Here is a 26,632-nt window from a genome sequence, read left to right on the forward strand (position 1 = left end):
GGTGTGCGCTGGGTTAAACCTTAATTGGCTATTAACATGCATGTTAAGCTAAGCACAGCTAGTTGCACACAGTTTGAGCCTGTTAAACCAGTGCTTAGCTACAGGCAAGCAATTTGCAGCCTTTGAAACACTACTCAGCTACGGGCACTCTGTCTCACCTTCTTTGACAGCAGCTTAGCTATTAGTACATTTCTAAATATTTTTATTATTGTATTACTTGAAAATATATGCTCCATTTCATTCCATTTTACAAAAGGAAATACTTTTACATTTGTACAATACTGTCAGGGGCCTTTTTAGTGCTTATTTACAAAAAAAAAAAGGATGTTATGTGGGCTCAAACCTTGCCTGCCTGCTCTTAAGCCGAAAACTCTACCACTATGCTATTACTTCTTGGCTTACTTTGCATATTTAGTTCTTATATCCTTTTCCACTGATTGCTAACTGCAGTTGCGCTAGTAGCACACCAGCGCCTGAAGCACACATTAGCAAACATTTACGGGGTTTTAAAAAAATAAAAAAGTTTTCATTTTACATTTTATAACATCTGTTCACTTTTTACATTTTACATTGCTGGTCTGTGGGGGCATGTGTTGTGTAGTGTGTTTATTCACATTTCCATGGCCTCTCTCGTGGCTGTTTACTTTCTGCCATTCTAGACTTCCGGGGGCGTGTCCACTTGCAGGGCTTAGCCTACGGACACGCCCCCTACTGTCTTACACGGACTGTGTAATAGTTACAGTGTGATTCAGCATGCCTCATGCACCTCATGCATATGCATGACATGCTGACATCACACCGTTTAACTGCAGCCTCCATGTGAGAGTTATAACTCTTACACGGAGGCTTCATGAATTTGGCATACTAGCTTGTAAAAACACTGCTGAACCAAGACTTTGCAACAAGCTAACAAAGTGCAGACATAATATGTACCAAGAAAAATGTACAAAACCAATCCCTAACCTGGGCTATATATGTCTAAATGGCAAAACTTTATAAAAGTAAAGCTTGTGGGCCCCACTATAATATCAGATACTTCTAAATGTACTGACAACAAGATATTTAATATACAACTCTTTTTTGTAAACCATGAAAATGATTGTTGGTAAGAATGTTTTACCTCATCCCCTCTTGTAGAGCTCTTATGTAAGTTGTTTATTATTATTTTTATTTATATTTTTATATTTATCTGTTTAAAGCTTTAATTTTAAGAATACATTTTATGGATACGTACTCGTTAAGCCCAGGGCAAATGTATGCCATGGTGTGGATCTGCCACTCCAATTCTGCCTCCTCCAGTTTGAGCTGCCATGCCCCTCCTCTAATACTTTGTTCTACCTTTTGCAGGACAACAAATCTAAATTTATGTTCTGGGAATGTCATAACATGTCTTTCGAGGGCACTAGTACTTATTTGCCTATCTATACTATATTGGTGCTCATAAATCCTTTGTCTGAGTTTACGCTCAGTTTTGCCAACATAGAACCCTTCGCACTGGGTGCAAATTGCACAATATACAACTCCTTGGGAGTCACAAGAAAAGTGACCCCAAATTTTATAATTCCTATCTTTGATGGTTATGTTATTGGTAGTGTTAATATATTTACATTGACCACATCTACCACATTTAAAAATACCCTGTTGACCTCGGGGCACTTTCGTTATTCTCTTCACTAGATTCTTCAGGTTGGGGCCTCTTCTATATGTTATAGACAAACTTGGCCCTAGTTTCTTCCTAATTTCATTATCCTGTTGGATGATGGCTTAATTCTTATGCATAATTTCTACAATTCTACCTGAATCTGTAGAAAAGGTTGTTAAAAAACTTATCACCTTTGAATCTTTTTTAGTTACCAAGGAACAATTATTTAAAGATTCCCCTATTTACGTACTATTGTCTCAAACTGATTTGTTGGTCTGATGAAGCTGGCGTACTATTGTCAGTGAAAGTGCTTACCAATATTGAATAAAGGAGTCTGTTTTAAGAAGTTCGCTCGCTTTTGTTTGTGTTTACCAGTTTCAGTGATTTTTCGGTGTTGATGATGTGATCTAGTGTTTGAGTGCAACACTTTCAATTATGCAACAGGAAGGCAGGTCCCAACTAACATTTTTCACTGGAGACATCTGTAAAGTCTATCACACGAGACAGGCCTATGTCTATATATATATATATATATATATATATATATATATATATATATATATATATATATATGATATTTTACTCCTTTGTGCCAAGTGCATATCACAATATGGCTGGTAAATTAGACCCCTGATTCTCCAACCCCATCACCAGTGCAAGTGAAGACCAGCTCAATGATTCTTAAAAATACTTAGCCTCCTGCAAACATGAACCATGCTTCATGACAGTTTGGAAAGAAAGGAAGGAAGAACGAAAGAAAGAAAGAAAGAAAGAAAGAAAGAAAGAAAGAAAGAAAGAAAGAAAGAAAGAAAGAAAGAAAGAAAGAAAGAAGGGAAGGAAGGAAGAAATGTGACAGTTGATCCCTGTGTTATGCATAAATAAAACCCAAAATAAAAAATAAGGAAACAGTAGTGATAGAATGAGAGCAGCAATGGCAAAAAAAAAACATTGAAACAAATCCAGTTTCCTAGCACTGAGAGATGGTGCACTGAGTGTGACCCAAATATCCTGACTTCACTTAGTGCCTTGACATTTGAAGGATCAAGGTGGGTTGGATAGTGCGGGGATGGGATTAAGTGGCTTATGTTAGCTTACCTATCCAGTGGGGAGGGACTTGAGTTTTTCCAAATTCTGGTTGACACTTCACTAGAGCCCATAGTACATCTCTTTAGCAACAGGCAAACTACTTTTCAATGGAAGCTGAGTGAAAATGAGAGGACCAGAATCACAGGTGATACTGACTGAGACATCATACTCTTTCACCCCGATTAAGGCTTCTCCTCCCCCTTCATTCCAAAAAATCACCAGCTATGGCCACGTATCTGATGCTTGCCTCCCAGCTCTTAATATTCATAAGGAGGGTGTTCCACTTTCACCATGTGAAAGACAATTAAAGGCCATTCTCACATTGTGGTGGAAGGACTTACCTGTATCTTCACTTATGACAGAATTTTTCCATATCCTCTGTCCTCGAAAGGGAGAGGAGGATGCAACAGAATGGATATGGAGGGGCAATGGTGGATGTCAGCAATGAAGGTCACAATGGGGTAAAAAATCAAAAATGAAAGAGTTAATGTAAATTCTGAACAATAAACAAAACAAAAAAAAACAGTATGTCGTATGCAGTAATATTCTAATTTTGTATGACTTGTGGGGTGTTGAAGAAAAATTGCTGCAGTATTTGTATTGCCGTTAATTGTTTTGCTATATTCATTACACTATAGAATGAATTAATTTATTAAGAGGCCGGGATTTTGCTAATTTAGTTTAAACATGCTGTATTTTAGAAGTCTAAACATATTGCATTTTACTACTATATTTTTGAAGTACTTCCTTTACAGCCTTTAGCAGCTGCAAAAGGGTAGACATTTGTCAAGTCATATAGTTTGCATTGTTTGGAGTGATGACTAAAAACATCTGATGTTTAGCATCCATTATCTAGTCATTGTTGCATATTACAGTGATACATTCTTCTCTACAAGACTGGATTGTAAAAGATTTCTGCATTTAATTACAAATTGTTGCTACTCTGGCAATTAATGCAGAGAACTAAAGCTCCAACTTGTTAATGAGCTGCTTTTTGTTGCAAGGGTGCAGGGTTTGAATCTTTCCACCTTCATTTACCTACTCTGTGACACTTAGCAAGTCTCTTAACCAGACAGCACTTTGAAGGAATTGGGAATTCAGACTTAGCTCCTTAATGGTCTCCAGGACTGCATGCCTACTATGAACCTGTTATAGTTGTTGCCAGTTGTTTCTTATTGCTTAGCTGATCTAGTTCAGGAAATATTATGCCAATATCACTAGCACATCAGTTTTGTTTTAAAATAACCTAGGTAATTTATTTTTCAAGGGCAGCGGGCACTGCATTTGTAGATGAAGCATTGAAAAGCAAAGTTGTTTGCCAGCAGCATCTTCTGCTTTAGTAATAGTTATCGTTAATGTGGAATTATTTAGATGGATTTTACTTATGCAGAGAGTGTACATATTGACAGTATATGTTATAAGGTGGTTATTTTTCTTATTCTCTCATAAATACTCTTCAATTTCAACTGTGTTACACATGGCTGGTTTTTATGGTATGATGCTAATAATCTTAATACAATTTCATGTAGTTCATCAAAGCTATCAGTAAAGTATATGCAATGTATTTGTTCATAACAATAAGGGATTTGCACAGTCAAATTGGCTATAACTGCTGGTGGGGGCTCTCTGTGGATGAAAGTACCTTTCGCTATTATTGTGTGTTCATTTTTGAAGAATCTTTAATCTGGCTTCACAAGACTATTGTGCATATGTATGCATGGATTAAGTTGGAATGATTTGCCTACTTTGTGTATTTTGTGAAATAAACTTCAAATATGAGACTGTAGCTGCTATTATTTTTTGACACAGACATCTGAGAAGGATGTTGTCAAAATGTAACTATAATTGCTGGGTTTTGGAGATACCTTTTATTTGAAACATACTGATCATGTTGATAAAGTTTAAAACAAATCAGTAGTTTGTATTTGCAGGACTAGTGTGCATTTGTGTAAATCAAACTGGAATACTTTACTGTGGCCATTTTTATGACAATCAGACATGTGATGTGAACAAACCCGATAAAATTACCATAATTGTTGAGTACAGATATTGGTAGATTATAACAGCAGCAGTTTGAGTGACCTTTTATCATTTAAATATTCTGACATGGGTCCTTTTGTCTTTACTGACCCATTCATTTTGTTTCACTGTTTACTGGAAAAATATTCAAAACTTCAATTTAAAACATACCCTAACAAATGTTGCTATATTAAACAGGAAATATAATTTAAAATAATTAGGAAGATGAATCAAAGAACACATGAATTTAAGCATGGCCCTAAATATGTACAGGAGACCATGGTTTGAAAACAGCCTGGGGCCCAAGGTATACTTTATCAGTCATTGTTCAAGATGCATTTTCAATTAATTTGAGTTTTCAAAATTTTCAATGCATTGTTAATGAATATGAGTTTCATGGGAAGAAAAAACTTACTGTTGCTCATGTTAAGTCTGTTTTCAATTTGAAATATATTTGAAATTAAATCCAAGTCTCTGTAATCATTATAAAAGTAAAGAAGAAAATAGTATGCACACTAGCAGGTTTGAATGTTTCTTATGGTAATTGTAGAGACGGCTAAGTAATGAGAGAGTGGAATGGTGGTGGGGGAGGTGTCAGACCTTATCCATTGCCCTGCCTAGGGCCCCATTTGACAATGATCCAGTTCTGATGCCAGACAGCAAATGACTTCCACGCGTATGAGGAACAGTTTGCTTAAATGGTGATGCTGTTGATGAAGCTTTTTCACTTATACCCATTCTACCAAAAGCAGCACTTCAGAAAAAAGTCAAACACTATAAAAGCAGCTTTTTGTTATAGAGTTGAAGCATGCAACAGCCCTGTGTGCATAAGTAGGCCCCACCACCTCCTGTAATACAATTCAATCTGAGGGCACCTTACTCACACATTTCATAACCTTATATTTGTATATCTTGTCATATATGAACAGTCTGTTACACGATAGTCTGATCATGTGTTTTCTCCATTATATCATGCTTACATCTCTGCTCCAATTTTTACTTCTGGTATAACAGCAATTTCTCTCTATGAACTCCCTGATTTGTATGCATGCTTTGAATTTCATTTGAATTTTATGACTCCTTTTATCCTTATGCTATATGCACATATTACTTAGTAAAATCTCACTCATGCCCTCAGGCCAAAATTACTTGTATATTTTTTATTCAGGTTGCAGTTTAGTATTAAATATGCTTGTAGGTAAGTGTACCAACAACCATTTTATACCAGACCTGTATAATGTGCATTGACCACACTCATACCTATCGACCCTTTATCTCAAGAATTCTGGACAGAGGCCCAAAATCTGTGGCAAATTTTAAGCATTGCTCTTACAATATTAGAACGTTGATTAGCATAACAGGTTTTGCATCAACATGCATTTTTTGGAGGATATGAAGGTTTGCACTCACATTTCTGGAATAATTTTGTGACTTCAATACTCAAAGAGTTATAAAATGGCACAAAGTCCCATATTTTATGAAGAAAGACCAAAACTATGAGGCAAAAATCTGGACATTCTGCAAAAATCTGGACTGTTGACCTTACTGTTGTATATAACTATACACTGAACTATTTGATAAACTAGTTCTAATTCTCTTAGCTATGCTACTGAACCCCAGATGACTGCACTCTTCATGCCAAAAATGTGCATACACAGTGAATCTAGACCATTTAATCAAGCATGTCTCTCCATGCTCCCTCATTCTGCAACATTGTGTCTGCATGTTCTTTAGATATAATCTGTGCTACTGTAACTTGGTACCCACTCTCTCAAACATGTGCAGGCATATAACCTTCTCTACAGTATTTTTTTTTGGTCACATGTACAAATTTGTTATAAAATGTAAATCACACTGTGAAAGCTTATTAAATTCTAAGAGATACATGTTGATCCCACTATAACAATTACAACTAGCCATCATTAACTAATGCAAGGTTTCCTCTTTATTAGTGTAACAAATTGAATTGACTGATTGTGATCTGCACAAACTCTATATTATTTTCTCTCTATCTACTGCTATGAAATAAAGTGCTCTCAGACCTCATACAGAAAACATATAAAACTATAACAGACAGATAGATTCTACATGCATAATACAGTAGATAGTCTTTCCCAGAGACAAAGTAGATAAATACATGAAGTATAAAATACAAAAGCATTCTTTAAAACAAGTAAGACTTTTATAAAACAATGCAAATCCAGAGTTTATGAAGGTATGTTTTAAACACTTGCAACACTGGACCTCAGACACCACTCACAGTATTAAAAGATACAAAACTGCAACATTACTCAGCATTCAAAATGTGCTGCAGGTGCTCCTGTGGACCGATATACATAAATGGTATAACATTCATTCATACAATGACATCTAAAATATAAATAGTATCCTCTTTAAATAATATCACTATATAAATGCAATGTCTGGTGCTCACTTGTGAGTTGATACAGCAAGTTAATTGTAGATGGTGTCATCTGGTAATGAATATGAAGCCTGACTGATCAAACAAACCCAGCTGTGAACAAACGGTACATTATTTGTAGCTCCATGTGACAGTAGTTCTCTACCCACTCAGTTATGCAATTTCCATCTGCATCTTTTCCAAGCTGCATCTGCTCTCTTTTGTGTTGAATTTCACTAATTTCTTTCATGGCATTAAAACACAGACACTAGAAAGCAGTCATGATCTAATACCATTCATTGGACCAACATAGGCTTTGCAATTCCTCAAGCTTCTGAGCTAGCAGAAGCCTTTTATCAGGAGTCATTAAGTTACTGATCTTAGATATAGTCCCCAGGATTCATGAAGCTTGGGTCAGCTGCAGGTGTAGCGTTGAAGTTCCAACACCAAATATGGCCGATGAGCGATCCAGGAAAGAGCTGTTTCCACGTGCACTACCTGCGTGCACTACGCCCGCACAGCTCCCGGCCCCTGTATGCCAATTACCCCAGTTGTAGCAGTGTAGCATGCAAATGAAGGTATTTAATGATGCAGGAAATGGTGCAGGTGTAGTGTAAGCATGCAGTAATGTAAACCATAAAAAATGGTTTACATTTTTGCAAACATACAATTGGAGCCATGACAGCCGACCAAACACATATTATGTTGTTAATATATGTCAATGGCTAAATATATAGCCATCGGCATAAAAACAAACATGTACAAAATATAAAATGAACATTTAATATTTATATTTGCACTATCGCGAAGTGGAAGCGCAGGGCAGAGGTGCGCAAAAGGGATCACAAGGAAAATAAAAAATATAGAATAAAACTGCAATGTAACACATATCATGATTTCCCCATAACAGATGGTCTGCATAGAAGGATGTCCTAACTACTTTGGAGCTATGATTGTCAAAGGAGAGATCACTATCTACCTTAGTCCCCTGATACCCTATTACCTCATCTGTATTAAAGTAGTTGCCACTTATGTGTTAATATGTGGGTGCTTAATATTCCACAATGGAATGACCATGCAGTTAGTGGCACTTAGCTGGAGGCCATGAGTTTGACACCCTGTGTCGGTCTCTGTGAGTCCCCTTGATGGATGTCTGTGTCAGCTGGACTATCAATTATGGCTCCCAGTTCACAGTCATTGCCAAACATGGTATGCCATAGTCCACCTGTGTTTGCCTGTACCTCTGAGAAGTATATGCCAAACAGTAGGGCTCCCAGGACTGAGTCCTGTGTGACACCAGTTGTGACTGGTTAAGAGTTGGACCTGGATACCGCTAGTCATACCACATGGGTTCTGTGTGTAATCCCGTTGGCAACCAAACCTGTGATGTATGGGTGTATGTACAGGCTGGTGTGTTTATCAATAATACCTGAGTGGGGAATGGTGTCAAAAACCTTGGCAAGGTCCAGGTAGTATGTGTGAACCACCTCTCTCCTCATCTAATGTCTTGGTGACTGTATGTAAGACGTCAAACAGGTTCAGTAGGCATGAACTGCACTCAACCAAGCTGACCTGGGTTGGGTCACGTGTTTGGAGGTTACCAATGTCTTTGTTAATGAGTGTCATGAGGATGCGCTCCATACCATTGCAGACCAGGCTAGTCAGGCTTATGTGGTGGTAGTTACCATGGTCAGTTGTGATTCCACCTTGGTAGAGTGGAATAATGTTGCCAAGTGCCATTGTATGGGCATGTAGCCTGTGGAGAGGCTGAGGTTGAAAAGCTTAATTAGGTGGTTGGTCAGGTTGTCTTGTAGTGATTGCAAGATGCAGTCTGGGACACCATCTGCATCCACTGAGGCTGTGTCCTGCTGTTAGAGAGGGCCATTTCCACCTGTGTGTCTCTGATGTCTGGGATACTGTACCTTTTGGCTATTGTTGTGGGCTCTTTAGGGGGTAAAGTACACACTGAATGTATCTGCAAGGATGTTGGTGATATCAGTAGGGTCAGCATATTTGTGCTATATTTCATCGACACAGTGCAAATCTGTGTGTCACCACTTACATCCTTGACACAGCCAAAGAAGGCTTTGTGGTTATCTTTCAAATCCTTGCCTATTTTCCTGTTGATGTTAGCCTTGGATGATTTCATGAGGGACCTACGTATCTTACTATTACTGGTCACATATGTCTGCCCTTTGTGGGATATTCTATTTGTATGAACACTGTCCTACTTCTGTTGTATAGCCTGTTTATTGCAGGGGTCTACCAGGCTGGTGTCCTTGTCTAGGAGGAGTGAGTCTTGGTTTACCAGTGATGACACAATCCATACATCCTTGTAGGTGCTTAGAGATTGCATTTGCAAATCTGTATGTATCTTGAGCAGTGTTTCCCCTTAGCGTGGGGGCTGCAAAACCCCCCACCCCTGTCAATAATAGTGTGACTTTAGCTGTAGGAAAGGTATACACTGTGGTTTCCATGGGTGGGGGAGATGGATGGGTGAGGAAACAGTGAATAGTTCATGGTCAGATCTAACCAGTGACCGGTTTACCTCTGCTGTGGTGCACCTGTCACCCATGTTGGTGATTATCACTTCTAGTATGTTTCCACCCCTCATTAGGGAGTCTACCACCTGATACAGGGCATATGAGGTGATAAATTCCAGGAAGCGATGGGCCTGGAAGTGAGTAGTTGAGTAAGTTTCCCAGTTAATGGTAGGGTAGTTGACATCAACCAATGCCAGGGTGTGCAGTAGGACTGTCATGTTCTCCACTGTCTCCAGGTAGGTGGAGTGGTGGTCCTACCTCATGGAGGGTGATCTGTAGCAGGCCACAGTTTTCATTGCAGTTGTGGCTGATGTTAGCTGCACATGGATTATCTCAGAGGTATCATGCTGCCCCACTAACCTGTCTGTGTCAGTCCATGTTCTGTGGCCAAAATGTTTGGTATGGGTTGTAGTCTGGTAGTGCTGGTGTGCTCTCAGGAGCCTTAAAACAGGTCTCAGTTACTGCACAGATGTTGATGTTGTCCATACTGAGGAGTGCTGTGAGTGCATGCATGTTGTGATCACAACCCCTGGTATTGAGTAGCATAACCCTCATTGATTCTGCTATTGTGCTGTATACAGAGCTGGTATTCACCTTTGAGACTCTCTTAAAAAAGGCACCATGGAGGCACCAATAGCCTTGGCCAGTATTCCAAAGCCTAAGGCCGACACATAAGCCGGTATGGTATTGTTGCATGAATGTTTCCCATCTGGGCTTGTTTCTCATCTCTCCTGTAAGTAACCTACTGGTAAGCAATAGAAAACCTTAAACTTATACAAGTCTTCTAGCTTCCAAGACAGGCTTTCGCAGTGATTAAGTATCAATGTTCTGTATATTCTTGCTGTACTTAACTGTTTCCTGACTACATGTTGATTTCTCACTGTATATTGTGATCTGAAAGTCTGTTTATTCACATATTATGGCTGTGAGGGCCTGCACTTTAGAGGTTCACAGATAGGTAGTAGGCTATCTGCCCAAGGGCGAATAGAAGTATAGCTACAGTCTGTTGGCTTTCTCCGCACCATTGATGATGTAACCAAGCCTCTGTCAAGCATAGCCAATGAAGCAATTCTACGCAGAGTTGCTGGAAGCTGTTGAAGACTGGGTGGTGGAGGGTGATAGGGGCACTTAGTGATCTAAAGAGGGCATATTTATGAGGCAATTCAACACCATTCAATTTCCCCAACAGGTGTTGCAGCTCTCAAACTGGACGGGCTCCCCCACCCCCTGTCTGTATGGTTCTGGGACACATGATCCCAGGGGTGTAAATTCTGTTACCCATTCACACAACAAGGTTTCCCTTGAAGTGTGTCAGTGAGGGGCTATAACTAATGTAGTTAGGAATGTAATTTGTCTCCCATTTCATTTGTTATATGTTCATATTTCAAGAGTAAGTAAAGCTCCGTGGGTTTGGGTGCCTCCGCCCTTTGCTTAGCCTATCTTAAATATAGAAATCATATAAATAGGAAATAGGCGGAAGCAACGTTAATGTCAATAGTGTAATGGTTACAGCATCTGCATAATATCTGTGCATTTGAGGTTCAAATCCCAATAAAGTCAGGGATGTTTAACATGTTAAAAAGTATACCTTAACCACAGCTTGCATATATAGGTAGTATTCTTCTGTATAATAAACATTCGAAACACCCATATAAATCTATGTGTGCTGGAGAGTAAAGTCAACAGAGAATATAATGTTATGTAAGCACATAGTGTGATGTTACTTCACTGAAATGTACATATCCTGAGTAGTTAGTGGATGTGGCCGTATTTGCGCGCACAGGTTATACATTACAAAGTTTGTTTAACTGTGTTTAACCGCTGCTTTAATGTCACACAAACACCATTAAACATGCTTACAACTGCTTAAATGAGCCTTATTCTGGAGTAAAAAACATTTTTAAAGCATCGCAGGTGTTGAATCTTGGACCATGCACACTATAGTCATGGGACTTACCACTAATCCATCTGAGGTGTATACATGTTTCATGGTCTTTAGACTACACTGTATACCATATGCATTCCACAGTAATGACCACAAATGGGACAGTCACTTTGTGTACATATGTACAGTACATTGTAATGTACTGTAGTTTGTGAACCAACATATACTAGGCTACAAATTAATACGAAAAAAATATATATATATATATATATATATATATATATATATATATATATATGTGCGTGTGTATATATGCACATGTCAGTGATGTCTGCACATAGATATAAATATAAAGATATATATATATATATATATATATATATATATATATATATATATATATATATATATATATATATATATACATACAGTTACATCAATAGCCATACATATAAACATCTATGATCACATTTTGTGACACAGAAACAATCCAAAGGAACTGATGTGTACACCAAACAATGCAGCTCTGGTATTATAACTATTAATATTAACCTAATTCACCATAGAAGGGATGGTTGATGTGTATGTGAAGATTGGGGTGGGGGAGGAATGATGGGTAATGAAATCATGCATAAAGGAGAGCCTGGGTCAGATGTTCAATAAGTGAACTAGGGGTGTATACATGGATTATGGGGACAACATAAAAAGAACCTGTCTCATCTATAATACACCCTGTCATGTCACATTGCAACACCTAATTCCACAAACATGTGAACATTAACATGTATCAGACATATGTACACCAGCTGACTGTCACATTTGTTTTCAGGTGTGAGGAATCCCTGTAGTAAAATGCATATTCTAAACACTATAACATTTGTACATATCTCAGATGCCTTAGTGTTAAAGTCAGTGACTGTGGTGTTCATGTTCCCGGGTTCAAGACCTGCAATAGCTGTTAAGTTAATTTCATGGCCAGAATAAGGGCTGTTGGATCAGGTGGATTAAAGCACTTTTAAGTGGGTTTGCAGGGGTTTGCGCGACGGTAAGCGGTGCTTAATCACGGTTAAACGGAGAAGCGCTCCACAGGTTTAACCTTTGCTTAACGTTGCGCAGACCACTGGCAAACCTGCTTACAACTTCTTAAATGTGCGTTATTCTCACTTTCGCTACCAGTGCCTACTCTGAGAGGTAAAATAATAACACCTTCCAGGATTAGAACCAGTAACCATGTACTCCATGCTCAGAGTAACCTACCACTAAGCTACCTAAGATGTCCTTATGCCAGTTGTTTATGCAGACAGATTAAAACACAAAAGAGACGAATGTGTGGAAATAGGACAAACCGCCATGTACCCAATGAAAGGTGTATGCTCATATATATATATATATATATATATATATATATATATATATATATATTTATATATATATATATATATATATATATATATATATATTTATATATATAAATATATATATATAATATAAATATATATATATATATATAAATATATATATAATATAAATATATATATATATATATATATATATATATATATATATATATATATATATATATATATATATATATATATATATATATATATATATATATATATATATATATATATATATATATAGAGAGAGAGAGAGAGAGAGAAAGAGAGAGAGAGAGAGAGAGAGAGACATGTTGATTTATAGACATATACCTATATATGTAGATATATAGATAGATTAAAAACATTTACACATCTATGGAGGTACAGATAAACATATGCAATAATATATATTATATATTATATCTATATACGTATACACATACATGTGTGTAGACAGCATCTGAAGTGTTCATATCTGAGTATAACATGGACCATAGCAATCACACATTCTGCCCCCCCAAACAATATGAACATAACATATGAAAAGTATATGCCAATACACTATTACAAATATGTTCTAACGACACAGTCACCAACACAACTGCAATGACTGCAAATATCCATGACAGAAATACACAGACAGCTTTAATTTAGCAAAACTTTATTACATTCCGATGTATTGCCTAAAGAATTCAAGGACTAACAGTATCTGCATGCTATACAGGAAGCATTTAACAGTGCCTTAATGAATCAGCCTGCAATTACCATAGTATTAGTCCACTAAGGGATGGGTGTTCACATAGGGAAAGAACCCCACACACATATAGAACATGTATAAAAGTGGTTCTTAAACACCTGCATTTGCTATGTACACCCACCAACATCTCCCTCACACCCAAACTAATTACATCAATACATGTCATACCATAACCAATTATTCAACCACTGTACGACATCTGCTGAAACCTTAAAATACCTGGACATAGACACACTAACATGTCCCTATGTGAAATAGTTGCTGTTATACAATGGAACAGCTGCTGATGTTACAGGGTTTGTTTGAACTAATCCCGTTTCAGAGGGTTGAAAGGTTAGTACATCTGGAAGTGTTACCGATTACTGATTATCAGCACAGTATGATAGACATTAACACCAAACTAAAGATGTCTGGTTAGCACACTGTAAACCCCCTAACATTATATGCATAGCTATGCAACCTTGAGCTGGTCAAACATCCTGGTCAGACTGAAACATATGCAGAAGTATTAGGTACAGACAAACCCTGCACAATGCAATGTTCAGAAATATAACAGCAGTACTCACATTTAGACTAAATCCTCTAGGCATTACACACAATATATTAGTGTTCATCTCCATACAGTTGTTGCAAAAGATTTCATACAACACTTCCAGGCTGTCTTCCTCACAAGTAAGGCAAAGGGACAACACCCAAGTGGAGTACTCAGTTATACTCCACTGTTGCCATGGTATTGGCTAAGGCAGTAGCTGTGCAGCTGATGTGCATGTAATTAACTATGTAGAAACACCAATTGGTTATCGGCATAGCACATGTTACTGATCTGTAACTATAAACGGTCACCTTGTCACAGATTCAAACCATCCGTATCTACCTGTAGAATAGTACAAAATACTGAAACAAAAACCAAAAATGAGTAATATACCAGTCAATAACACCTCCAATTACTAATAAGGTATGTATAACATATAGTATGTCTGTGTATGTAGTACCTGTTCTGTAAGAATTACAGTGTAATCAATGCATATAGTGGAAATAGCTAATTTATAGTGATTTATTGTTGAGCAGTAGTAATGCTTGTAGTATTCTATGTGTGTACTGCTGTAGGTCACAAGGCAATCTCCTCATACACCACAAGGGATGATATATATGGGCTTGGAACTTACCAATTCACTTCCAGCCACTGCCAGAGTCAGGGTTGGTTCAACATGTATGTGCTATAATAGGGGATAGTATATGTCGATATATTGTAACAGTAGACATATGTAAGGGTGTATAATTAAGATGAACATGTCAAAGGTGGGCTTACTGTGCAAATATGGTTTACATTGTGGGATATTGTCCCAATAACTGTGTAATGTACAGTATTTTAGGCAGATCTGTATTCAATTTTACATAGCATTTATGTTATGTTATGCAAACATTAGTTATGTCTATTGGCAATTACAATACTCAATAACAGGATACATATCACTTGTATTCATCTGACAGTTTAGCAGCATGATAGCAAAGATAATTGGAAGAGTTAGGTAACTATCCATGCACATAACACATATAATATCCACCTCTCTAGTATTGTTTGTAAGCAATGACAGCTGTGCATGTGTACATGTTATGCAAATATGTAGTGACCCTTGTTACAGGGCTGGACCTCTCTAGTATTGTTTGCAAGCAATAACAGCTGTGCATGTGTACATGTTATGCAAATGTGTAATGACCCATGTTACAGGGCTGGGCCAAATGGCTATGTGCACACCTACATAGAAGGGATATTGAAAGTAGAGACACACTGGTTGAACTACCAGGTTTGTGTAGCCTAACCTCTCATTGCCAACCTAACAGTCGCTTGCACATACTGTATGTAAGGTAGTGCACAGTACTGGTAATGAAACAGGTTGCATATCATCTTTAACTCCAGTGTAACATTTGCAGTAGGAGTGTAAGATGTAGGAGACTGCTGCCCATGTGTAATAGCTGCTTCATAGATGATGGCTTACACTATTTGATTATATCCTGATCATGTTGATAGTGGCAGCAGAGTCTATTGATACATGACTCTGTTTGGGGAGTGGGTGTCTGTTCCCAACAGAGCTCACGGTCCGGGTGGATATGTGAGTATATACCCAGAAAAGGAAACAGACTATAGACACTTGCATCATCTGTAATCAACTATCAGGATGTCATGTGCTTCTCAGAGGGGGATTGCTGCTAAAGGTAACTACAATGGTTCTCTAACAGCCAGTGTGATCATGTCCATAACACAAATATTTACGTGAGCATCACTGTCTAAAGCATCTTCATAAACAATAAGTAAACTAAATACAGTACCTGGTACTTGTACTGAATGTTCATACAGACATGTCCACTAGTCAGCTACTGGTGTTTACTAATGTCAGCTTTGTGCATGTGGCCATCCTGGGGGAATGTAATCTTTATGCCATGTACACTGCCAAACCCACCTAATACCACACCCCACACATTGTCTGGGATGCAGCTACAGGAGTAAGCTGGAAGGCAGTCCAATCTACAGCCATGACTGGACTGGACAGTCATGAGGTGTAGGTTAGCACATGCATCTCATCATCACAACCAACACATACCCTTACCAGAACACAGTAAAGACACCCACACACACTACCAGAAATTACACACATTCCCAGCGCTTCTAAGTATCTGGCCAAACAAGTGACCTCCCAAGCTGTAATAGACAGACAGCAAAATACACAAACTGTATGACATAGTTTGCATAATTGTGCCACACCACAGAACACGTGGCCGGAAACAATGCCCAGCAGTACTCATTTGTGAATGCAAACTCTAGCACTATGTTACACATCAAGCTATACGAGGGCATACATACGGTCAGCTGCCTGTCTGCCATGATTAGCCACATACCCATACATTCAGACCACTTTTTGAGCTATACACATGGCTCTGGCATATTCCATGTTGTTGTGCAGGACCTGTGATGCAGTAGCCGGGACTGCATGGAAACACATGTAAGAACTGTCAGGTCTTGTAGCCCATGCAGGTATGTCCCAAGGCCTGGGTAGCATTCTGCCGTTGGCCAGAATGATATTGGAGTACAGGGACAAAAGAACTGTTTTCCACAATTGTCTAATGTAGTGGTGCAATTCAAAGGGTATCCAGTATCTCTCTGCCTGGGATAACATGGTTGACAGACCATGATGCTTTGCCAGACAGGGCCTGCATCTGTCACCCCTGGTAATCTGGACACTGGCTAGGGCTCATGCTTCCCCTATAGTGCCTTCATCATGCACAGTTCAAGTGAACTGCTGTTACAAGGACAGAGCCAAGCAATAAACTGTGGGTCTTGCTACTCAATGATACGTCAGAAACACAATATGGACTCACATATGTCAATCGCTAACATGGAGAACATATCTGTGCAGTGACTGAGACATGGTTCAATGCTCCGGAGAGCACACCTGCATGACCATGTTATAACACATACCTCACTTCTTGCTCATTATCCTTTATTGGAACACACGGGCCACAGGTGTGTCCATATTCCTGAAGGATATGTCCACCCCCTTACTAGTTGTACTTGCATAACTTCAGATGCATTATGCTGAGCAGCTACCATTGTGCCAAAGTGGAATCCAATTTGCAGCTTGCGACAGATCACCTACCATGCAGCAGAATTCCCAACTGTCATATTGTGCTGTAATGGGAAAGATTAGGTTTGAGACAGAAAATCAGAATAATGGCTACTCTCAACTATTCCATTATGAACTGGGAAGACTCCTCATGTACCAACATCTGCACTCAATGCATGTTGGGTTCCATCAATCCCAAAGACCTGGATCACAATAGTCACACAAAAAGGGCTATAAGTATGCTACACATAGTCAGTCTCCAATGCCAATGTTATGCTTCGTAAGAGCAAAGTGGTGACTGTCATGGCACCGATGCAGATGGACAATGCACGTGCAAATGTGAATCCTATGCAAATGAATCTTAAACAGTCACATACATGTAGTGATTGTGTCATTGAAACAGACCCAAGATTCAACCAAACACAAACAAGAAGGCAAACTGTGGTACCATGTCTTAAACTTTACCTCAGAAGGTAGTAACTGTTGCAAAAGTGAACACACATGAGGGGAGGTGATCCCTGGTCAGCCTCAAGTAAGATGCAGATGCATCATATAAAACCACACAAAGCTACTGTGAAACTAATCAGCCACATATTATGAGGCCAACCACAGAGCATTCTATAGCTGTGTCATGAATCGTAATGGCAACAACAAGACCTGCCATGCTGCACAGCACTATGGCATGGGAAGTACTGCACCTACAGAAATAGCACCTGTTCATCCAGATAGGGTCTTGGAGAACCTAAACCCTCTCCCACCCCCCCAACAGGTACACATATTTATATATCCATGTACACTACAGAGCCCCTGTAATAACAGCTATGCAGGTACAAGTTGCACTCTCTAAAGCCATACACGCAGCTTTCATGGGACCTGTCAACATCCCAGCATGCATCCTACACAAATGTAAGAACAATTTGCTCTCCACATACACATCATGTTCAATCATAACTTCATGTCAGGCTGTGTACACACTGAATGTTGCACAGCAACAGTTATCACACCCCACAAAGGGGGAGACACCATTGATAATGGGAAATAGTGCACTACTACCCTGCTGAGTCTGGTCTGTAAGGCCATGAACCTTGATCAACTTATTTGATGTAGGCAGTACAGATGTAGATGACAGAAAGGTTGCTTCACACAGCATGCCATGACCTTTCCAGGTCTTAGGACACCATCACCCATACTGTGTTCCAGCTACACTCAATAAACTAGGTTTATATTCCTATGTTACAGGAGTGGTTGGCAACTGGACTGCTGGCAGAACCAACACTACAGAAGGTGTCTGACTAATACATGCACATCAAACCAGTGCCAGCTGCAATAATACAGGGTTCATTCCTGGTACTCCTGGTGCCTATTGATGTTTGCAAATGACTATGAACTAGGAGCAATAGTTGACAGAAGGGCCTTTGCGGGTCAGACGTGTGGTGTGTGATGTATGGCCACAATCTGACAGCTAAGTATTGCATTGTTATCCCCTATGTTAAAAACCCTGCACCCATGAACTACCACCTAGGCAGCAGTCAACATAATGGAAACTGTGCATGTATGGGATGCAGCTGAACAGTAGTCTTTCCTTTGATAGTTACTTCACCACAACAGCCAGGTAGTCGTATGTGGCACCCCTAATCATGACAGGGTGCCATTCATGAATATAAAGATCATTGTTCAGCCATACTCAATACTCATGTGCCCCATAATAGATTACATATTTCCTTTAATGGTTATTGCCCATGTTCAGATGGCCTACACTGCCCTTCCCAATCCCTAGCTCCACTATGAAGCATGCAGCTTACCCTGAATAAAGCCATGTCCAACCCAGAGATGTTGGACATACTACACTTAACACATCCTGATTCCAAATAAACACATACTTCGTGGGCATCCACCTTTCTAGTACAAGGATCACAACATGCCTGACAGATCTCTGTCCCATACACTTTACATACTCCTGTCATACTATGCATCCCTGTCCAGCGAAGCTGCACATTGCCCCTCTTTGTGATATGGTGTGATGACCGCATGGCAAATATATCAGTAACCCCGTGGATCAGTTCTGTGGCACTGCTTGAACTGGCCACTGAAACTTACCTGTCTGTTGGCTACAACTAAGTAACTTTTCAGCCTAGGCTCATAAATGACCCAGGGCATATAGCCTACTAGTTGACTATGACCATACACGCTATAGTCAATATCCAATCCTGCAAATACCATCAGGCTAGCTATTGTCCCATGTGTTTCACATGTGCAAAACAGGTAATAAATGGCAAGATGCTACACAGCTGTACAGTGCCATGTAGATGCATATGGCAAAACACATACATGTAAAACATTCTGTGAGCAAGTCTGCAGGGTCACAGGTCATGTCCCTTAAGGCTGTGTATGACTATATATGTGACATATACACAGCATTAAGGTCCATTGCATTAATGTGAACACATCCAGACATGTGCTGATAGGTAAAGACACCAGTACAGGCAAACAGACATGCCCACATCAGGACACCATCCACATGGAGTATGAGCAATGTCATCACTTGCCACACACATATATGGTGATAACATCACATCACCAGTAAGTGTCAAATGTGTGTGAGTTAAACATGTCAGTGGTATTAGTGTCATGTAGATTTGCAAAGACTTATTTGTAATCTTAATAAATGTGATACACATGTATGTTCATCTGTACTTCAGTACTTCTCTGTAAGTTACTGTGATCTGTCTCCATCATTATGTCTTCCAGGTATGCCGTGTGCCAGGCTGCCAGCATACACCCACTTGGAGGATGAGGTCCTCATCCAATACTTCCTCAACAACCATGTAGTACTCTTCAGCCATGTGCCACAGGATGCACAGCAGCGGGATGTCCTGTGGGAGGAACTACACAGAAGGGTAAATGATGCTGGCGGCCATAATTGCACGTATCAGCAGGTGCGCCGACACTGCACCGACCTTATAAGACTTGCAAAACAGCAAGCTAATGCAATCTCCAGGGAACAAGGTGCAACAGGTGGGGGGGCCACTCACCCAGCCCCCACTCACATGTACCGAGGAGCTACTGGCCAACCTGGGGACACCTGCAGACCACCATCCACAAACTTTAGCTGGTATTGGAGGTAATTTGGAGGTGGGTGTCTCTCAACCACCAAACCAGGAGTTGCCTGGTAAGTCAGTACTGCACATATAACACAGCTATATTTCACATAGTTACATGTTACTGTACAATATGTAATGTAACATCATATGTAAGGCATGTATGCACACATGCCACATACTATAGTCTGCTACTCTATGTATGCACAGATATGCATACTCCTTAGTATAGTATATTGTACTGGCTTATGTTCTGACATGGACATTGCACCCTGTAACTATCAAACAGGTGTGGATAATGATCTTACTATTGTGACACTCCTGTTAAGGTACCTCTGGCATTTTGCAGCAACAGCAGCTTGTGTCAGGTGAGATTATTATTTACCAGGCTTGATAATGCACAGATCATATTAATTGCATGCTATCTGCCATAACACACGTACACATAATGTATGGTGGTCCTGTTAATATACACTGGTCAGACCTGCAATGCATCACAGTGGTTACCCATGTGAAATAATTGAAAACTATATGGAACTACTACACTAAACCTTACAAACTGTCATTGGCAGATGTGTGGACAGCTGTGAATACAATGGTGGAGTTGTGGTTCACTGTAGGGACAGGTACTACAGATCAGCATTGCACATGTTGGGAATACAAACAGTACTGTACAGAGAGCATATGTGTGCACACACTCTAAATGTGTTGGAGCTGGAGTATGACCATCCCACAGAATACACCCTTGTGGATTATACCCTAGATATGAATGTCACAATGTCATGTGCTATCTGACATGTCCATGACATGTGGTGGGCTGACTGCAATACTGCTTAACTATCCTGCAAAACATGATATCTCACATCTCAAACATACCACCCTTTGTCTGCATAACCCTGTCCTCAGTGGAGCATATGACATCTATGGGTGTATGTCATATGAGATAACACTGTTGAGCAAACAAAACGCCACAGCAACCTTGGTACCAATAGTCCAATAAAACCTGAACGCCAGTTTATTTTATTAACAGCAAGCGTTTTCACCACAAATCGCTTGTAGCTTCCTCAGAGAACAATATAACAAATACAAGGCAGGAATTACCCCACCTAAATACAAAAAGTATAACAGGAAATGACATATCCAAAAACGTCATACTTATTTAAAAAAACAACAGCTACAACTAAAGTAAAAGTAAAAACCATGCTCGAATCACCCTAATAACACAGCGCATACAACCATCATAAAACAGGTTTTGTAAGTACTAGATTATATCTTATCAAAGCCATACAAATCTATAATCCTTCTAGAATTTTTACAGAGAAAACAAATCCTTAAGAGGGCTGTAATAAACAACAAGTAGAACACGAGTAAGAACTCCTGAAGGCATCAAGGGACAAAAAGCCAGAAAAACAAATCATAAAAAACGAATAAATGTATAAAAATATACAAAGTCAAACCATACTCCTCTGTAATAATTCCTTTAGGTTACTGCCCCTCCTATAAGTAACTTTGGGGCAGGTGCCTAGTTTTCAACTAAGAAAGAATTATTTAAAATGAAGTGCCAGTTCTTACATACAATGGACCAAATGGTCTGAGAGTCAGTACAAAAAGTAGTAACAAAACTCAGTGTGCAAGGACATCTCCTTTGGGAGATAGATCCATCCAAATCTAATTCTGATATGCAATCACCCATAAGGGGAACTAAAGGGGCAATTTGAATATTATGCCTTTGGTTTAGCAATGGTTTATAAAACCTTCAGTTCTCTTAACTGACACTTCTTGTATAAGTTCCTCCAGTAAGGGTAATGGATAACCTCGATTAATGAATAATTCCTTAAGAAAATTACATTCAGAAGTAAAGTCAACCATAGTACTGCACATTCTTCCTGCTCGCACAAGCTGTCCCTTAACAATTGACCGCTTCTGCTTAAAGGGTGAGCTTGAGAAATGAAGGTGCAATTGCATCGTCGGCTTCCTGAATATAGTAGACAAATACTCCCCCTTAATAGAGTCCTTAACTAACTTAACGTCAAGGTAATCAATATCTAAACAGGAGAATTTAAAAGTAAATTTTAAAAACTCAGTGGTACTATTTAAGGAATTGACAAATCCTTCTGCCTCATTGATGTCACCCTTGAATAAAATAAAAATAACATCGAGGAACCTAGTATAAAAACGGATGTGCTGCATCAAGTCCGATTTATTCCTCAAGAAATTCTTCTCCCAATAACCTACAAAGAAATTAGCCTTTTACAGGGTGAGCCCATGCTTCTCTTGCTTCTGCAGGAAATATTCCTTATCGAAAATAAAATAATTAGTCATAAGGACTATATCAAGCAGCTCTGTGACAAGCTCAATTTCCTTGTTAGGAGCCTCAAGATCTTTCAAAAGCATACCAATCCATTCCACAGCTTCTTGGTGTGGAATGGAAGCAAATCCACTACATCAATAGTAAGGAAATTGTACATAGAATCAAAAGGAATGTCATTAATATTGCTGAGGAAAGACCAGGAATCCTTACACAACCCCGGAATAAACTGGAGGTATTTTACTAAAATACTATCTATAAGGCGAGAACAAGGATATGTCATGGAGGACCTACCATCCACAAGTGCTCTCATAGGTGGATCAAATAAATCCTTGTGGATCTTAGGGATGCCAAACATTACCAGAATTTTAGGAAAAGTAATGTCAATAAATTGATAGGTATCAATATCTATCTTGGCAGCTAAAAATAGATCCCTAAGGTACCCTCTAATTCTCTGGTAGGTCCCATTAACCTCATTAATAGACACCGCAGAATAAGCTGGAGAATTCAAAACATGAGACATCTTTTCTACATATTGGTTATCATGAAAAATAACCAAACCTCCACCCTTGTGAGGTTTAATAATCCTAATGGGTAACCGACAAAGGTCATCCAATGCTTCCAGCTGTTTTTTTGTAGTATTAAACCTATTTAAATCACTCCTACCAAGGTTAGAAAAGGTGGAGAGCTGGTGTCGGAAATCAATCTCACATATATTCTCAAACATTTGCAACACAGAGTGCAAGGGTGGATTAAACACACTGGGAAGTTTTGGTGTAAAACCCATCTGAGGAGATTCATTGCTAAAAAGAACCTGTAAATTGAGCTTTCGAATGAAACATTTAAGATCAATAATGACCTTAGCTAGGTTACATTGTTTATTGGGCACAAAAGAATTACCATAGGCCAAAAGTTCTACTAGGTCAGTATCCAGGGGGACATCTGAAAAATTATAAATCTTAAAGTCACCCTTACTATTAGTAATGATCCTAGGCAAGTTGACACCAGTAAGAACACCAGAAAGATGGCCACCATCTAGTTGTACCTGTTCTTGTTGCTGTTCCCCCAATTCCGCTTGTTGCGGGCTCCTAAAAAATATTGTTCTTATTAGGATAGTTGGAAGAATGGCCAAGTTGTTTTTGATCATTAACAACCCTATTCTCTTTGTTGGCCTTAATTCTGTTACTACGTCTGGGTTCTTGAGTGGGGTTCTCATCTACATCAACTTCACGGTCATCTGTGTTACAAGCAAGTCTATCATCCAATATAGAGTTAGAGCCAATAACAGGATTACCAATAGGGCCACCCATATTAGTTTGGAATTCAAGCTTAGGGTATGCAGTGTTATCATGATATACAACTCTATCTCTAACAAGTTTCTTAGACTTATTCACCTTTAATATTATCAAAAAAGCATCTATGCTAGTTAAGATGTGATGATAATCATATTTGTACCTAAAAAAGTCAATGTCTAGCTTGATTTCATTGTCCAAGATATTAATCTCGTTCGTAAGAACACCAATATGTTGGGTATAATGTTTAACAATTAATTGCAACAGTTGCGCACCTTGCTGCTGGAAAAGAGCCTTTAAATCCCCAAAGAAAACTGCATCGATGAGCAAGCCAGAAGGTGAGAAATTATTTCGTAATCCCTTTGGTATTAGATTCTCAGCCAAGCATTGCTCGAAATAAGAAGATTCCAGTTGCATTTTCTTTAGCTTTAAAAGCTCAGTGACCAAAAGTTTAAGTTTATCTGTGATGCTTTCAACGCACCTTGTTTCCTGCCTTTGAGTATTGGAAGAAGTGCTCAGTGAACTTGTAGGAGCAAAGGAAAAAGAGTCAATGTTTTTTATCCAATCAGTTAAAGATGGTAACAAACTAGAATCAGAGTTTGTATTTGAGACGTGAGCGCCTACATCGATAGAGGAATGGCCACCACTGCCATTACTCCTGTTAGTCATGTTACCATAATCCAAACGAAGTGGTAAAGATCCAGGACCGCCTTCAAGGGGAAGATTCATGCCTCACACATCGCTGTTAAGGACCTGACCAGAATTAACGGTCAAAGAAACACCGGGCACCACATTAGATGCCAAGCGTTGTCCTGGTGTTATACAAATATCAGAGCTGTCCGTAGATGTTCCGCTGCAACCAAGAGGATGAGGTGGATGTAAAATCCTATTAGCAGTGCTGTGATCAAGAGCATCAAAGCGGGCATGTAATGAATCGAGCCTTTGAGATAAAAAAGCCAAAACAGTTGGTAAATCAAGGTTATTATTAACAGCGTTATTATTACCAACATTCGGAATGCCTGTTCCGAACAGATTAGGACTAGTTGGGCTAACAGGACTGCCAGTGGCCATGGAAAAGACAAACTGCTACCAATCGAAAAGAAACTGTTGAGCAAACAAAACGCCACAGCAACCTTGGTATCAATAGTCCAATAAAACCTGAACGCCAGTTTATTTTATTAACAGCAAGCGTTTTCGCCACAAATCACTTGTAGCTTCCTCAGAGAACAATATAACAAATACAAGGCAGGAATTACCCCACCTAAATACAAAAAGTATAACAGGAAATGACATAACTTTTACTTTAGTTTTAGCTGTTGTTTTTTTAAATAAGTATGACGTTTTTGGATATGTCATTTCCTGTTAATTCTGGTCAGGTCCTTAACAGCGATGTGCGAGGCACGAATCTTCCCCTTGAAGGCGGTCCTGGATCTTTACCACTTCGTTTGGATTCTGGTAACATGACTGACAGGAGTAATGGCAGTGGTGGCCATTCCTCTATTGATGTAGGCGCTTACGTCTCAAATACAAACTCTGATTCTAGTTTGTTACCATCTGTAACTGATTGGATAAAAAACGTTGACTCTTTTTCCTTTGCTCCTACAAGTTCACTGGGCACTTCTTCCAATACTCAAAGGCAGGAAACAAGGTGCGTTGAAAGCATCGTAGATAAACTTAAACTTTTGGACACTAAGCTTTTAAAGCTAAAGAAAATGCAACTGTAATCTTCTTATTTCGAGCAATGCTTGGCTGAGAATCTAATACCAAAGGGATTACGAAATAATTTCTCACCTTCTGGCTTGCTCGTCGATGCAGTTTTCTTTGGGGATTTAAAGGCTCTTTTCCAGCAGCAAGGTGTGCAACTGTTGCAATTAATTGTTAAACATTATACCCAACATATTGGTGTTCTTCTGACGAGATTAAAATCTTGGACAATGAAATCAAGCTAGACATTGACTTTTTTAGGTACAAATATGATTATCATCGCATCTTAACTAGCATAGATGCTTTTTTGATAAAATTAAAGGCGAATAAGTCTAAGAAACTTGTTCGAGATAGAGTTGCATATCATGATAACACTGCATACCCTAAGCTTGAATTCCAAACTAATAAGGGTGGCCCTATTGGTAATCCTGTTATTGGCTCTAACTCTATATTGGATGATAGACTTGCTGGTAACACAGATGACCGTGAAGTTGATGTAGATGAGAACTCCACTCAAGAACCCAGACGTAGTAACAGAATTAAGGCCAACAAAGAGAATAGGGTTGTTAATGATCAAAAACAACTTGGGCATTCTTCCAACTATCCTAATAAGAACAATAATTTTTTAGGAGCCTGCAACAAGCGGAATTGGGGGAACAGCAACAAGAACAGGTACAACTAGATGTTGGCCATCTTTCTAGTGTTCTTACTGGTGTCAACTTGCCTAGGATCATTACTAATAGTAAGGGTGACTTTAAGATTTATAATTTTTCAGATGTCCCCCTGGATACTGACCTAGTAGAACTTTTGGCCTATGGTAATTCTTTTGTGCCCAATAAACAATGTAACCTAGCTAAGGTCATTATTGATCTTAAATGTTTCATTCGAAAGCTCA

Source organism: Protopterus annectens, chromosome 2.part1 (genome assembly GCF_019279795.1).
Source record: "Protopterus annectens isolate FY-2018-M chromosome 2.part1, PAN1.0, whole genome shotgun sequence".
NCBI classification, from domain to species: Eukaryota; Metazoa; Chordata; order Ceratodontiformes; family Protopteridae; genus Protopterus; species Protopterus annectens.